This window comes from Hemicordylus capensis, chromosome 5 (genome assembly GCF_027244095.1).
Source record: "Hemicordylus capensis ecotype Gifberg chromosome 5, rHemCap1.1.pri, whole genome shotgun sequence".
NCBI lineage: Eukaryota > Metazoa > Chordata > Lepidosauria > Squamata > Cordylidae > Hemicordylus > Hemicordylus capensis.
The window spans coordinates 80,848,631-80,865,549 of record NC_069661.1 but is presented as its reverse complement, the minus strand read 5'-3'; the positions used below and the strand labels follow the sequence as shown (position 1 = coordinate 80,865,549).

The 16,919-nt window shown below is 42.0% G+C and overlaps 1 protein-coding gene across 2 annotated transcripts in view; it reads right to left on the bottom strand.

Moving 5' to 3' along the window:
- The window catches only part of NEIL3 (nei like DNA glycosylase 3), a 292,220-nt gene extending 291,184 nt beyond the window's left edge, over positions 1 to 1,036 (bottom strand). For both annotated transcript variants that reach the window (XM_053258154.1, XM_053258153.1), the window contains exon 1: positions 889 to 1,036. The gene's annotated coding sequence lies outside the window, so the exon portion shown is untranslated. The remainder of the gene's footprint in view (positions 1 to 888) is intronic.
- Between the last annotated feature and the right edge of the window lie 15,883 nt (positions 1,037 to 16,919).

The following is a 16,919-nucleotide window of genomic DNA, read 5'->3' as shown; positions in this document are numbered from 1 at the left end:
CTGTGCAGGTGCTGTGCAGAAACCCATGTGTAGTGATCAATACATATGTAACTATTCCGCCAGGGGCATAGCAAGGTTGGAATGGGTCCAGAGACAGGATTTCAAAATGGGCCCCCAGACCCTCAAAGTCCAGGGCCTCCACACACCCCAAGCCCCAAAGGATTTAAGTCTGATATTTCAAAATAAGTATGCTACCTGGAAATACATTTCACTGAATACACACATGCACACTTCACAGTATATAGTGATATACATTGAGTACTATATATTTGTGCTACTTTTAATGCCTAGAACACACTAGCAATGCTAATTATTAAAATGGACCCCTTGCTGCAGATTAGCAAATGATTCTTTCAACCATGCAGGGTGAGCCTATGTTTGTTTTCTCAGAATTCTGAACAAATTCAGTAAAGTTTGATTCCAGGAGTCTTTTCACACCAGGCTTTTAAAGCCCTTTAACACACATCTCTTCTGGAATGGAGGTGCTGCATTCATATGTTGGCCAGATTTACCCTGAAGTCCCTGCAAGTTATTGGGGAGCAGTTCACACACAAGAAAAATAAAATAAAAGCACCACACATGCTTCACAGTTCTCACTCAGACCTTCTGGACTGCAAAATAACTTGAACATAAGTGCATTTATGAATGAATGAATGAAGATAAATAAAATATACTTGTTCCAGAATGTTTGTAATTTTCTGACATGAAACAAACCACTTATAGGCCTTTTTAGATAGTTTTTGTTTTTAAAGCCAGCACATTTTCCAGTCTGTTTTAAATTAAATATTCAGAGACTTCTCAGTCTCACCCCACCCCCCCATATCAAAGCCCTATGGCAAGCAGATCCCTATATATGGGGGTAACCACAAAAAGGAATTCACAGCCTACCTAGCAATAGCTGTTCTGGATGGCCTGGTCTGGGCAGAGGGTCTGCTGCCTGCTTCCTCCTTCCTTGCTTGGGGCCTACTCGAGTTCAGGCTTCAGGGAGGCCTACTCGGAGGCCTCTCTGGAAGCCCCGCCCACCCGCCGATCAGCTGAGAGGTGGGGAGAGAAGAGCTCTGCAGTTTGCAGGCCTTGCCGATCCTAGGCCTCATTGCCGATCAGCCGGAGCTGGAGGCAAGTGGCTGAGGGGCCCTGGGGCTGGGCAGGTGGGCAATGGGGTGGGGGTGGCAGGGACTGGTATGGCGCCCCCACCTCAGTGGCGCCTGGGCACGTGCCTCCCTTGCCCCCCCCCCCGTTACGCCTATGTCTGTGAGTACTGGATGGCTAAGAACATAATAACAGCCCTGCTGGAACAGGCCCAAGGCCCATCTAGTCCAGCATCCTGTTTCACACAGTGGTCCACTAGATGCCACTGGGAGCCTACAGGCAGGAGTTTGGGGCATGCCCTCTCTCCTGCTGTTACTCCCCTGCAACTGGTATTGAGAGGCATCCTGCCTCTGAGGCTGGAGGTGGCCTATAGCCCTTCGACTAGTAGCCATTGACAGATCTCTCCTCTATGAAGTTATCCAAACCCCTTTTAAAGCCATCCCGGTTGTTGGCTGTCACCACATCTTTTGGCAGAGAATTCCACAAGTGGATTATGCGTTGTGTGAAAAAGTACTTCCATTTGTTGGTCCTAAATTTTTTGGCAATCAGTTTCATGGGATGACCCCTGGCTCTAGTGTTATGGGAGAGGGAGAAGAATTTCTCTCCATCCACTTTCTCCACACCATGCATGATTTTATAGACCTCTATTGTGTCTCCCCGCAGTCATCTTTTTTCTAAACTAAAAAGCCCCAGGTGTTCTAGTTTGCCTCATAAGGAAGGTGCTCTAGGCTGTCTGGTTCCTAAGGAAAGATTACGGAATAGTGAGTCATAAGTAGTAGCATTTGCAACAGAAATTTGCCATGACTGGATGCTTTTTGAGAATGGGTGAGTGAGAAAGGATGGCTCCACTTGCCATTCTGCCTGCCCCTTAGAGATTCCCCATGTTTTTATTGGGTTGACATTTACCTCTTGGGGGAGATAACATTTATTATTAACACAATTTTCACATATCCATGTAGGGAGTTGCACTGGATCTCTGTCTTCAGTTATTTTTTGTTTGTCTGCCATTTGCCCTGGCTCAGATTCTGAAATAAGGACCAAACTACACATTCATTCATTAAAAATTAATTATAATGTTTTTATACCACCTGAAATGTACAAGTCAACACAGATTAAAATACACAAGACACAATAAAACAATAGCTTAAAACAAATTATTAAAATTAATTCTAATTAAGATTACCTGCAATTTGGTGCCTGGAACTTTGCAGTGTGTTTTATTTGTTTGTTTTCAACAAACATCTGCAGAGGGTAGGAACCATTCAGATTAGGGCTGCAGCGTGGTTGCCCTCAAGTTTTCTTAAAGGGGCAAATAGATGCTTCTGAGGCTGCTTCTGAGGCAATCTGGGGGAGCAAATGATTAACCTCTCCCTCCCTTACACTGCAGCCTCAATCCAGAATGGCCCCTCCATGGCTGCATACTTATCCTGCATCCGGGAAACACTGCTACCAACCATTGCATAAGGGAGAGTTTTTTAACTTCCTCATATTGCAAAGGGGACACTGTGACCATGAGTGTGTGCACCTTGAGTTACCTGTAGAGAGATGGAAGATGTCAGGAGTCCTCCTGAAGCATAGGTTCTCCTTTACCTGTGATTCCTGCTGTGTTGGCATAATGTTACCGGTGGCATAATGATGTCATCAAGAGCAGGACCAATCTCTGACCAAGCATAGGATTTCATCGAATCAACATTCTCCCCTGTCACACCCCAACTTCTATCCATTGTTATTTGTGTTGGCAGTGTCCTGGTAGGGCAATGTTTGTACCAGTGTGGCAGACAACCATCTCAGTGGTTGTAATGTGTCCAGTGTAAATCCCCTATGCCAGTGTAATATTTTGTTTCACTAGTGCAAGGGGACTTAGTACAAATCCTATCCTGTCCATAAAGCAAAATCTGAGAATAAAATTACACTATGAAGCTAATTCATCCTGCAATAATGTCTACCCAGCCCTGGATTAACCATAAGGCAAAACAAACACGTGCTTAGGGCATCAAAGGAAGGGGGGCACCACAGAGTTTTCCCCTAGCTATCATGCCCTTAACACATTCACTGAACATAAGAACAGCCCTGCTGGATCAGTACTTCCGTTTGTTGGTCCTAGATTTCCTGACAATCAATTTCATGGGACGACCCCTGGTTCTAGTGTTATGTGAGAGGGAGAATAATTTCTCTCTATCCACTTTGTCCACACCATGCATGATTTTTTAGATAGACCTCTATCATGCCTCCCCACAGTAATCTTTTTTTCTAAACTAAATGGCCTCCTAGGAAAGGTACTCTAGGCCCCTGATCATCTTGGTTGCCCTCTTCTGCATCTTTTCCAGTTCTACAATGTCCTTTTTTAGATGTGGTGACCAGAATTGTAAGCAGTACTCCAGGTGTGGCCGCAGCATAGTTTTGTATAACGGCATTATAATATTAGCAGTTTTATTTTCAAACCCCTTCTTAATGATCCCTGGCATGGAACTGGCCTTTTTCACAGCTGCCACACATTGAGTCAACAATTCCAAGCTGTTCACCACGACCCCAAGATCCCTCTCCTGGTCAGTCACCAACAGCTCAGATCCCATCAGCGTAGACTTGAAGTTGGGGTTTTTTGTCCCAATATGCATCACTTTACAGTTGCCAACATTGAACCGCATTTGCCATTTTGTCGCCCACTCCCCCAGTATGGAGAGATCCTTTTGGAGCTCCTCACTATCCATTTTGGATTTCAATACCCAAAAGAGTTTGGTATCATCTGAAATTTGGCCACCTCGCTGCTTACCCCTACCTCTAGATCATTTATGAATAAATTAAAAAGCACCGGTCCCATTACAGATCCCTGGGGGACCCCACTTCTTACTTCCCTCCATTGTGAAAACTCTCCATTTATACCTACCTTCTGTTTCCTGTCCTTCAACCAGTTAGCAATCTAGACATGTACTTGTTCCCTTATCCCATGACTACTACGTTTCCTCAGGAGTCTTTGATGAGGAACTTTGTCGAATGTTTTTTGGAAGTCCTGGTATACTATGTCCAACTGGATCACCTTGATCCACACACTTGTTGACATGCTCAAAGAACTCCAAAAGGTTGGTGAGGCAAGATTTACCTTTGCAGAAGCCATTCTGGTTCTCCCCCAGCAGGGCCCGTGCTTTACAATTTTATCCTTGAGGATGCTTTCCTTCAAATTGCCTGGAAAGGACGTTAAGCTAACCGGCCTGTAATTTCCCAGATTGCCCCTGGATCCCTTTTTGAAAGTCGGAGTTACATTTGCTACTTTCCAGTCCTCCGGTACAGAGCCTGATTGCAGGGATAAGTTATATATTTTGTCAAGGTCAGCAATTTCACATTTGAGTTCTTGGATGATTCTTGGTTGGATGCCATCTGGCCCTGGTGATTTGTTAATTTTCAGATTTTCCAGATAGTTTAGAACATCATCTCTTGTCACTTCTATCTGACTTAGTTCTTTAGCCTCCATCCCTGAAAAGTCTGGTTCAGGAACAGGTATATGCTCTGTATCCTCTGCCGTGAAGATGGACACAAAGAACTCATTGAGCTTCTCTGCAACCTCCATATCCTCCTTAATAATCCCTTTCACTCTTTCATTATCTAATTGTCCAACCATCTCCCTGGCAGGTTTCCTGCTTCTGATGTATTTAAAGAAGTTTTTATTATTCCTCTTGATACTTTTAGCTAAATGTTCCTCAAACTCTCTTTTCGCCTCCCTTATTGTCACCTCGCATTTCTTTTGCCATCTTGCATTTCACTGCCACACTCAACTTTAGTCGATTTTTTTGCAATTGTTTTTATCTGCCATGTTCGACTTTATTCTGCATTGTTAAAAAAACATTTTCTTTGGCTCGGTGAGCAACTAAAGTTTCGAGAAACTACTAAATTATGTATCTGAAGTAAAAAGTCATTGATTTGCAAGATTACTGTAAAGAGCAGTACAAAATACTGATAAAACTTCATGTAAAATAAGCTTGTATGTTATGCTGTCTGACCTTGAAGATGAAATATTTTTCTCAATCATTCCTTCTGTTGCAGCTATTGATATGAAATTATAGGCAGTGGAACTGTTTTGTTTTACCTTAAAGCATCTGGAAGGGGACTTTTAAAAAATTAAATAAATATTAAGGTATAAGTAAATAATTTCCTTGAGTCTTAATGTCTTGTCAGTTAAGCAATGGAGGGGGCTGAGGGGGGCACCATTGTTGGGCTGTGCTTAGGGCTTCAGTTGCCCTTAATCCGGCCATGTGTCTACCACATAGCACAGTAAACAGTTTATGGCACAGTATTTCTAGATTTTCAAGAGACCCCAAATTTCTGTTTGTAATCTACACTATAGAAATACTTGATTAATCATTACAGACTTTTACATAAAATAGTATCACCATATTCCTTTAGCAGATAAGTTGCCCTGAATGTCTGATTTCACAAGAACTCAGGCTCAAAAAGCGCTATAGAGGACAAATCATTCCAAAATTAAAGACAGTCAGAATGCAACATTAATAATGCCACAGTTCAGGACTTTGAGCAAGCTCTCCGCTAACTCATAACTGGTTATTTGAAAGAAAGCTAAATCCTGATTAAAAAGTTATGTTTTCACTGGATTTTGTTCTCTTATGATTTAACATAATTTTGTATCAAAGAGGTAAATGTCTAAAATTTAGCAGTAAAGATCTAAATACATATGGAATTTTAATGAGCTGCTGAAAGTCAATCAGTGCCAGAATGTGAACAAAAGAACCCCTCACATTCTTAAGGCATCTAATTGTAGAATGTAGCAATAGACTTACACAGTTTATGCAAGCATATTTTATGAGTGACCCAGTTTATGGCATGGTTTTTGTTAGTGCTTTGGTCCCCCCACCCCACATCTCCATTAAACAATAATTAATCTAAATTATGGAAACACATGAAAAAAATAGAACAATTGAAATACGTACTAGCTTGACAAAGTAGTGCCTCATAAATAGAATTTTAATATGGTAGTCATATTGCTTTTAAAAATCAGTTTTTAGAAGGCACCAGGTTGTGTGTGTGTGTGTGTGTGTGTGTGTACACACACAAATGTAATCTTGACAAGCCTTCCAGTCTATAGGATCAAATTACAGCAGGTTTTCTTATGTGTTTGTGGGGACACTCTAAATCTATGGAGACTTTTCATTTGACAGCTCTTTATTTCATTGTCTTTCCAGTGCCTTGGTGGCAGACGAAAGCAGGCAATTAAAGCTGTTTGAAATAGTGCATGCTTTTTCCTCTTCTGGTTTCAGTAGCTGTCTGCAAGTATTCAGAGTTGCAGTTTGTCTTATATTGCCCCATCCACGTGCCTGTGATGTGGTTTATTGCCTTTGGTCAGGAACAGGCCTGGTGTCCTGTTACCTTTTCCTGCTGCTCACACCTGAGGCAACCACAAAACAATCTCATGCTATAACCAGCCCTGCCAGTAACCACAACAGAGAGAAAAATATCTATGTGTTACATGTGCAATCCAGAGAACTATGACACTTCCAAGATTAAAATAGTGATGATTTGAGATTATAGTGTAGTGCATTATTAACTGGTTATTGTGTGTGTTATTGTTTACATCAGGGATTCTCAATGTTGGGTCCCCAGATGTTATTGGACTTCAACTCCCATAATCCCCAGGCCCAATGTCCTTGGGCTGGGGATTATGGGAGCTGAAGTCCAATGACATCTGGGGACCCAACATTGAGAATCCCTGGTTTACATTAAAATACAAGTTGAAATTATGTAGCAATGAGTGCAGAAGGTTTCATTTAGATTTATTACTTGGGAACAAAAGGTTTGGCTAAATTGTAGTGCCACCTGAATATAGCAGCCATTCCACTTTCCCCCAGAGTTCAAGTTAATGGTCGCCATAAACAGAAGATTAATGTTGTCACGTCTCCTATTGCATATAGGAAGCATGTGCTTTGCATTATTTTAATTTTAATTTTATATATTGGAGGGAGGGGGCTGTAGAAACCACATACTGTACAGGCATGGGGCTTTCATTATCAAGGTTAGCATGCCTTTTTATGGTTTTGTTTTCACACATTCTTTTTAAATGACTGGATGACTGGACAATTTAGATGTTTTTCATGAGATGGTGATTGTGTGGGTGGTCATTGGCCAAGCTGGCCTGTGAAATTCTATGATGAGATTATCCAACTATAGCACTTTATTCATTGATGTCTCCCTTTCTCACTCACTGTCCACCTTACCTCAAAGACTTAAATGGATAACAACATATTTTAAACAAAGGTGAAAAATAAATGATAAAATGTTAATTATTACAATGTATTGCAATGTCTACACATTTTATCCATTTGCTGCATGCCATTTGAATGTGTTTCATTCACAGTGTTTCTCTTGGGGATATATGGCAGTTCTCCAGCCCTGGTAAATGCTATGTGAAATGTGGTTATATGAGCATCCTGGACATCTATTGGATATTGCTCATGGGTGAATGATAATGCATGCAGGAGTGGCCAGTCCGAGCTCCACCACAGGGCGAGGAGGGGGTGGCAGCAAAGGCACCTTTAAGCACAAATTAATATGTTCTTACCTATACTCCCAACTGCAGCTGCAAACTCCTCCGAGCAGCAGCATTCTGCTCGGCACTCCCTGCTGCGGCAGATCGGCTCTGCTATTCACCTGGCCACTGGTGAGGGGATGGGCTCTGCGGAAGCCAGGTGAGTGGTGGAGCCGATCCGTCGCCACAGGGATAGCTGGGCAGCATGCTGCTGCTCGGAGGAGTTTGCAGCTGCAGCTGGAGTGGGGTTAAGCATATGTGGCTATCAATGCACATGCCAAATTGCAATTGGGTTATAGGGTCAATGACTATCTGTAGAAAATCTATAATAGACTACAAACACTAGCCTAAACTGCTGCTTGATGATGCTAAGACTTGAGTAAATCTACAGGGAAATTAAAATCTAAACTTGTTTACACTGAGAATGATTTTGCACGTCATTCCATTTTCTTTGTCATTCCATTAACTGTTGCAAATCTCAGGAACAGACAGTTAACTATTGATTGGTTTTTTTATTGTATTGGAATTCACTCAATATATTACAAAAAAACCCCATTCAATTTATATTCTATTGTTCTATTCTATTAATAAATGAGTTGTCATATATACAATATCTTGCTTGGCTTGGTTAGAAAAATCCTTAGAAGATGAATGAGATGGCCTCCTTAAAAACACTAGCTAACATCCAGCGTAATGGTATGAGGATGCAAGGGGACCTGCGTCTTTGCAGCTGGAGGCTTCCCCACTGCTGCTGGGCCCATGCACGGGGGTGGGGGCGGATTTTGAACCAGCTTCAATCTTCTCTGCCTCCAGAACAGCTATGGGCCTTCTGAAAAGATGTCCCTAAGAGGTTCCTCACAATCCTCAGGGGCATAGTTTAGGCAGAGGGCACCTTCAAAGGCAGAGAAGGTCACTAGAATAACTCCCCCAGGCCACATATGTGGGCACAGTGACGATGGGGAAGCCTCTGCCTGCATCAAGCAGCCTCCTGCTGCATGCTGCTAATTTTAAAAGCCATAATGTCTTGTTTTGATGTAAAAGTACACTGGCACAGCCGTGTCGTGCACTGCACGGTTATACAATGTGATGTATAGTTTCTTGAGGCTTTCATCATGTAGTGATTTCCAGACAGAGCTCTTATTACTTTGGTAAAGATATTAGGGGGGGAAATCAGTTCTTCATTCTCAAAGGGAATTACTGCACAGGACTACATTGGATTGCATAGGAATATAAACTTACATGCTATATAAGAGCAGACACTGGTCTTCCTAGAACCTTGAATGTCAAGGCTCCTTCCAAGATCTGCTGTGCTCTTCCTCTGTTAGCATTACTTTGGCCAGAATGATTGGCCCTGAGTGCGACCTCTCTAACTCAACTCTGCTGTCTGGTCAACAGCAAGAAAGATATTGCACCCAGGGGAATGCCTTTCACAATTCTGTTTAGTGAGTAAAACATTAAATATGTGCATAATCCAGATATGTCAATAGTCGAGACAGCTGCTTGTTTCCCCTAGACTTAGCACTGATTATTTAGCAAATATAATGGACTGTGGCACTTTTACAGCTTTGGAGTGATTCTGTGCTAGCTAAAAGCTTTTGTAGGCCAGTTGGAGAGTTGCTCCATGCCTAGGCATGCAGGACTGAGAGCTGGTGTCTTGTAATGGCTAAGACTGTGAACCATGAGCGAGGAAGTTACCTATTGACAACTTGCCTCTGCCATGGACTCATTAGTAAGACTTAGGCAAACTTCCATCTCTCAGGATCAAATGTTACAAACTTCAGAAATATCAGCTGCCATCCAGACTAATGCAGAACTCATGTTGTTAATGCTGCACTGATGCTAGAGGAGAGGAAATGACCACCAGGGGTGTATTTTTGGCAGCTCAGTGGACTCAGTGAAAAGGATATTGACAAAATTAGCACTCTTACCCACCCCAGCATCAGTGCAACATAAGAACTCAGCATTGCCTTAGATGTCAGCCAGTAGGGGCTGGTCAACTTTGGTTATAAAGGTTAACCTGAATATTTTTTTTTTAAAAAAAAACTTACATCATATTCAGAAAATACTGAAGCTCAAAGTTTGCCTGCTCCTTGCAGGCAAGGAGCTTGTGGCAGCAAGTTTGCCAGTGAGAAAGATATATACATATACACTCCTCCACATGGGAGAATGTGGGGGGAGAGACATATTTCACATTTCATGCCATTTATAATTCCCAGCAGCAGTTAAACAGCTCTATCATGCTGCTTGTCCTGAACCACAAGCAGATGATATGTACCTATAAACCACATATTATGCAGGTGTGAATCTTTTCAGGGGCACTGACTAAATTCCCTCCTATTGAAATTTAGTAGTCCTTTAAAGTAACTCCAGACTAGTACAATTGAGTAATTTAGTCAGGATATCCGCCACTCTTCACAGTTCTCCTGTTTCTTTCTTTGTAATATGTTCCTAATGTGCAGTAGGACTCCATGAGCCAAAAATAAGACATAAATACAAATTAATGGAAATAAAAGATGTCAAGTTGCATTTGAAATTAGGACGTTGCTGTGCAATCATAGTAACTCACTTCACTTCTGCTGAGTCCCAATCTCCAAGAGGAAGTTTAGCCAGTTTACATGCACCAGATTATATGAGTCAAAGAGTATTGCTTCCGTTCCTGATGCTGAGTGTCAGCATCCTGGTGCTGAATTTCAAGGTCACTGTATAAGGAGCCATGCCCAGTATTGCTCAGAACTGAGTTTCTTCCAGTGAAATGTGCCTTGCCTTATATTCTGTGAAATTATTTGTAAAACTTAACTTAAATGACTTCTGTATCCTCCTCTACTATTCAATTTATGGTTAACTACACTTAGTCTATGGGATGCTAACTATTATGAAAGCTTTTAGAAGTTGACTTGCTTGAGTGAAACTATCTCAGCAGTCTCCTTTTTTGGCATTGCCAATAGTGTTTTACTGCTTAACGTAGACTGTTGTACATGGAATAATATCATGCATGAAAATTAGACATATTGGTCAAGAATAAATAAAATGTAAAATCCAAAGGTGACAGAGAAAAATACTAATGAAATTATGACAGAGGCAAGGCCTTAGATAAGTAGACTGGGGGGAAACATAGTCTTGGAGCACGCTTCCGGCATGCCCCCCAAATGCAGTTAGTAGATAACAAGGTCGTTCATGTGACCTTGGCTTACCTGGCTAAGGGAAGGCTAGGGCAGGAGCCATCCTGCCTTACCCCACATGATTCTTACCACTCTTGGGATTAGCAGCACCACACACCCACGAGACTGGCATGCAGTGGCTCCGAGAGCAGCATGGGACCAGGAGGAAAGTGGGCTTCAGCCTCACACAAAGCACCGCATGACAAGTGAAGTGCATTGAGGGATTGCCCATCAGCCAGGCACTCTTGCCACCTAACTCTATGTGCACTTGGGCTGCCTGCAACCCAAGCACATACATGACCAAAGACCCAGGGCGAAGGGCATGCTTGTGCCTTTCTACGTGGGTAAAAGCCCGGGTAAAAACCTTAGGCTTTCCAGCAGGGCAGTGCTGGGATTGGCCTCAATCCTGGAGTTTCACATGAACAGGCCTACTCTGATAGGGCTGTGCAAGTCCGGGTAGGGCTGCTTATGTGAATAGCTATAACAAGTAGTAGTAGGACTGGGGAACCTTCTCAGCTCTTTGGGATTATGGGGCAGTTTGCCTTCTCTGACCTGCATAACCGAAGGAAGAGACTGACTACTGTGAGTATCCATATTTGTTGGCCTGAAAGAAAAATAACATTTATTTTCAAATGTATCCAATGTTTCCAATGTACATATGGGTTATACCTTGCCCATATGCACTTGCAAAAGAATACATTAATCACATTCTTTTGTTTCATGCTCCCAAATCAAAATACTGCTGGGTTTTCAACTCACTAATACAGTTATTCTTCAACACATACACATTAACATAGTGGCAGTAACTAATATGCTCAAAAGCAAGACCTTTGCACTTGTGAACAGCTAACTAATCCAACAGTTCAGCAGTGTGATATTATTAATGCTTCACTGACATCATGGGAGTAGTCTTGAGCATATGAAAGATGCTGACACATTTGGCAACAATTTCTGGGAAAATGCTTGATAAGCCTTTCATTTTAGTTATAACTTTTTAATGCAATTTGTATTACAATTGCTGTGGAGAAAAGTTGACATCTATAAGATGTTCCAGGGCAACCATTCAAGGCAACTATACCACAAAACTGCAACCAATGTTCAATTTATTTATGAATTCATTTCTGAATACCTTACTAGGGTGAGCAATTCAGGCAGGATGTCTGTGATAAAATATTGCTCTTGTCTGATTCATTCAACAAAAAAACTATTTCTTGTCTGATTTCATTCTATGGAACAGTCCTACAAGTCTCATAGCTCCCAAAAGTAGAATCCATTTTACAGGAGCATTATCTTGTCAAAGGTCCTTGGACTTTTTTGTTTTCCACTTTGCAACCTGCAAGTATGTATACGAAGAAGTTAAATGCCATTAATAGTACTGTGCTTGTTCACAGCAGTGCTGGCATAATTCATAGTTTGTGGCATTTTATTATAATTATTGTGTTAATGATATTTGGGTATGCCCTGTTGTAAACCTTTCTTTGAGTGTTAATCAAGATTGTTTGTATAGCCATTCTATTTTGGCAGTGATGTGGTTACACACAGAGAGTTGTTGTAGTTTTGCTGTGTTTAGTGAATTTGTGAAGATGCTCCAGCATTATAAAGATCATGATTCTCCACCTCCTTGAAAACTTTCAATATACAGGCTGACATAATGGTTGTGTGAATAAGCTCTATGAGAACTGGACCATTTGTCGTATACCCCTGCTAAAAAAGCTCTATGAGAACTGGACCATTTGTTGTATGCCCCTGCTAACTTGGCAAAGAGGCATCTTTTAACATGGTGATTCTCTTTATTTAGCAGAGGGAGAGTAACTGGCCCTATCCACCCCCAGCACAGTACCTCCAGTGACTGTTGCTGGTGTCTATCTTGTGTTTCTTTTAGATTGTGAGCCCTTTGTGGACAGGGATTCATCTTATTTATTTATTATTTATCTGTGTAAACCGCTCTAAGCCATTTTTGGAAGGTGGTATAGAAATTGAATAAACAACAACAACAAATACCCAATGTCAGGCCTTGGTGCCACCCACCAAACTAAACACAGGCCAGATGGCCTACCAGAAGCTCCATCAGTTTCCTAGTTTTCTACCTGCTTGAAACTGCAAAAACAGGCAACGTGTTCAGATGGCACAATGCAAATTGATGGGCTGTGTTTGGCTTGAGTGGGTCACAAGTTGTGCTTCTATTCAGGTGTCCGGTGTTCTAATCTTAAAAGAAATTCAGACTAACTACATCTACAGTGATTCTAACCCTATGAGGCCATGACAATAAATTGCATTTTATTCCAATCCAGGGCAAATTCTGGCTTCTTGATCAACTGTACCTTAGCCCATTCAGATACAGATTCATAAAACTAATTTCTATCCAAGATATGTTCCTAGGATTCCTTTCTGAAAGCCCATTGCTTCATAGATGTCCACTTTACCTATTTTCACCAAGTATGAAATGAGTGTGCTGCAAATAATTAAGCCTCATGCTATCTAACTCCCAGACACTCCCCTCCTCTCCCGCCTGATCATTCCTTACCATGTTTTCTTGTTTATTTTCACATACAAAGTGTTTGCTGTCTTGGAATGTGACAGATTTGGAAACTGAATGTCTAAATGTTCTTGTACAGCTTGAAGGTTAATAGCATTAGTCTGCCCCTTGACTATAGGAAGCTGTCAATCTAGCTTGAACTGGCAGATGTGCTTTTACAGCTGGAGCTCTGTTGAAAATCTTTATATTTTTGCTCTACTGGGAGCAAAATAATGCATCAGACAGCAAGGTATTTCACTGAATAACTTTCAGCACAGATTTACAGAAGCCTGAGAAGTTTACTTTTCTCAGAAGGCACCAGAGGGTCCAGAGGTTTATCCAAAAACAATTATGAGCTCCAACAAAAGACCTAAGAATAAAAAAAAATATTTGAGAGAGCATCTCTAGAGGATTTTGAAAAATTAAGTGACTCAAATAGTACAATCCTGAAATCTTGGTATAGAAATATCCGTATACAGTAGATACTCTCCCAGGTTCTTATAGGGAGAACAACATGCTAATCACAGTTGCTTCTGGTGTCAGCAAAAAACTGTTTGACCCCTTTCCCTGAGTTAATCTTCCTTGGTTTGAAACACTGTAGGTACAATCTGTTTTCTCTGCACACAAGACTATGGAAATGCCTGCTTACCTGCAAATCTGGATTGTGGCTAATAATTGTATAAGGAATATGGGACTGACAATAGGAGTGGCTCATCCTAATGCGCCGGGGTGTGTGTGTGCCCCAGGAGCTCTGTTTGCATCTCTCTCTCCCATCCCACCTTGGCCCAGCCTTAAAGAGAGCTGTGCTGCCAGCAGGTTGGCCATTCATCAGTAGAGCTGTGCAGCTGATATGAGCCACTCCTGCTAGACAAATATACTACACTAAGTTGGTCCTTTATTGAGCATGATAGTGCTTAACATAAATCAAGCTATTTGGAATAATAAGAACAAAAGTTTGCTGTTGTGTTTGTAAAAAACCCCCTAATATTTTAACAGTGTCCACATTTAAATTGAGCAAGTGCTGAGGATTGGCAAACATTGAGCCCTTTTTCACAAGCATTGAGAAAGGGTTACCAGATTTGCAGAGAGGAAGCCCTAAAGAGCTTACCTCCCCTCATTCCGCCTTCCCTAGGCAGGTGGATCACCCGCCCAGATGTGCATCGGCTGCTGCCGGCAGCTCTGGGTCAGGGTGCCAGGACATGTCGCTCCGCGTCACACACACAGCCCTCTGCCGGAGCTTCAATAATGCACCATGTGAGTGCATGGTGCATTATGAGGATCTCCCCTCACAACTGCAGCTGCAGCTCAGAGACTATTGTAAAAATGAGCTCCCTTAACCTTGTTTTAAAGGGAGACTTCATAGGCAGGTTAGCCGCCATGGTGCCGCTGGGATTGGCTCCCTTAGCCCGGTTTTGCACGCGCATGTGAATAGCTCCTTTATTTCACTCACCGCCTTATTCCTATACAAGCTCAAACACTGACAAAGGGACTATTAAAACCCTTGATATTATACAGTCAAAACAGGAGCTCTTCCCCTATGCTTCAGCTGTCCTGTCTCATTTGCCAGTTCCTTGACTTGAGGAAAGGCAATATAAATGCATGAGACAAATATTGCTGTACACACAATGAAGAAAGGGGTCATGGATCACTTTGCTTATGCATTTTGTAATGTGTGTGGGGGGGGGGTTGCGCATGTGTGTGTATGGGTGTACAGCTGCTTATCCCTATTCTACAGATTCTAGAAAAGCTTAATAGTCACCCTAAATGCATAGGGTTATTATTAAGGGCCAGTCAGTAGGTGCAAAGAGTCATTCCTCCTCTGCTTCCTTCTCCTTGAATGCTGGATTTGAAACGGAGGGAAAGAATGGACCAGAAGAAGTGGTGGGAGGAGAGTAATGGAGAGACCACTACTCACTGCTCCTTCTCTCTCTCTTAAACTTATCCCCTGATTCTTTTTATGTTTTCCTCTCAGTCACCTGAGATTGGGAACATGTGTTGCTGCAGATGGGCATGAGGGACAGATTGCAAGGGAGGAACAATATATGAAAGCATTTTCATCCCATCAGCCAAGTTTTCTCTGTGTATCCCTATCTCTGTATCCCTATCTCTGTATCCCTATCTCTGTATCACTATTAATCACTAACCCTTGTTAGGGAAATATTTGTTTGCTGAGGTAACATGTTCCATTCTTACTTCCAAGTAGATCAGCTTGTAAGGCTTCTTTCAGTAAATATAAACAAACTGGCAATATTTTTATACAATTATTTATATAGTGAAGAACAGAAGCCACTTCTGAGATGACATTTTAAGAATGTATTCTTGCTATAGTCTGATATATTTAAGCTCCTCATGGAACAAACAGATGCCTGGAATTATTTGAGTCATTGAGAGGAGAAATGAAAGCACAAAGATCTTATGCAATGAAGATCTTCATGTTACGCAATGAAGATCTTAATCTTACACAATAAGCCGGGTCTCACGATCCGTGAGATCCGGTTTCATTTGTTGAGCGGGAAGGGAGCCCTGGGGGGCCAGATCGGCCACCCACACGATGGCTGGCCCCGAGACGGAGCTGGCGGGGGCTGGGGAGCTCGGGGGCTGTGCGGCCCCCGGAAGCCCCAGTATGCCCTGTGCAAGTGCGCAGGGCATACTGGGGAGACCCCCTAACTGGGAGGCTGCTTTTATGCCTCCTGGCTGGGGGTCTACTCACAAGTAGCCGCGGCACGGAGCCACGCCGTGGCTACTCACGAGCAGTTAGCCCAGGTTTGCGGAGCACTCGCTCCACAAACCCAGGCTAAGAGGTGGGCTACAGGAGCGGGTTAGCTGCTCCAGAACCACCGGGCTTGGCTGCGAGCCTGGTGGTTATAACGATCACAAAAATCGGGCTAGGATTTTCCTAGCCTGATTTTTATGATCGTAAGAATAGCCCCAATGAAAGCTAACTGCTTCACCAGACTTCTCAGAATTTTAAATGATCCTAAATGATTAGCTAGAAGGGTCACTTTCCTATGTAAGTCATTCCTTTTAGAAAGTGGAGAAAATGATGCAGAAAGTGCTACTGTTGATCTCTGAGGGTTAGTACTAAAGTCCCATGAGACAACACACAGATAACATCTGAAAGTTTGTTTGGAGTAGAAACAAACTGAGGTCATTCTTCAAGACAACAAACCGTCTGCTGCATTCTATGACCCTGAAAGGTTAGAGTTGAGGAATTTCCTGATGGGATTCTGTTTGGTCTAACATTTTTTATGAAAGTATCAGGGGAATTAGTCAAAGAAAATGCAGGATTATTTTCCACAGAATTGTAAAACTGTTATCTTGCCAAAGTACTTGCAGGACTGATGAGCTGTAAGAACTACATGCATATAATAGTGATTTCTTTTCTTTGTTAAAAAAAAAAAGGCATATTATTTTCTTGGAAGTTATGTCAAAATGTTATTGTTTATTTATTCTAAAGTTCTAAACCTACATATATTTAGCACATTAAGTACCAACAACATGAGGAGAAAAATGTTGTTAACACTCAAACCACAAATTCAAAAGCAATCAAGTGGTAATTATATTAATCCCTTTCCTTTTTAATATTGATGGGAGTGATTTTAGGGTCAGACCCAAATGTGCATGCATA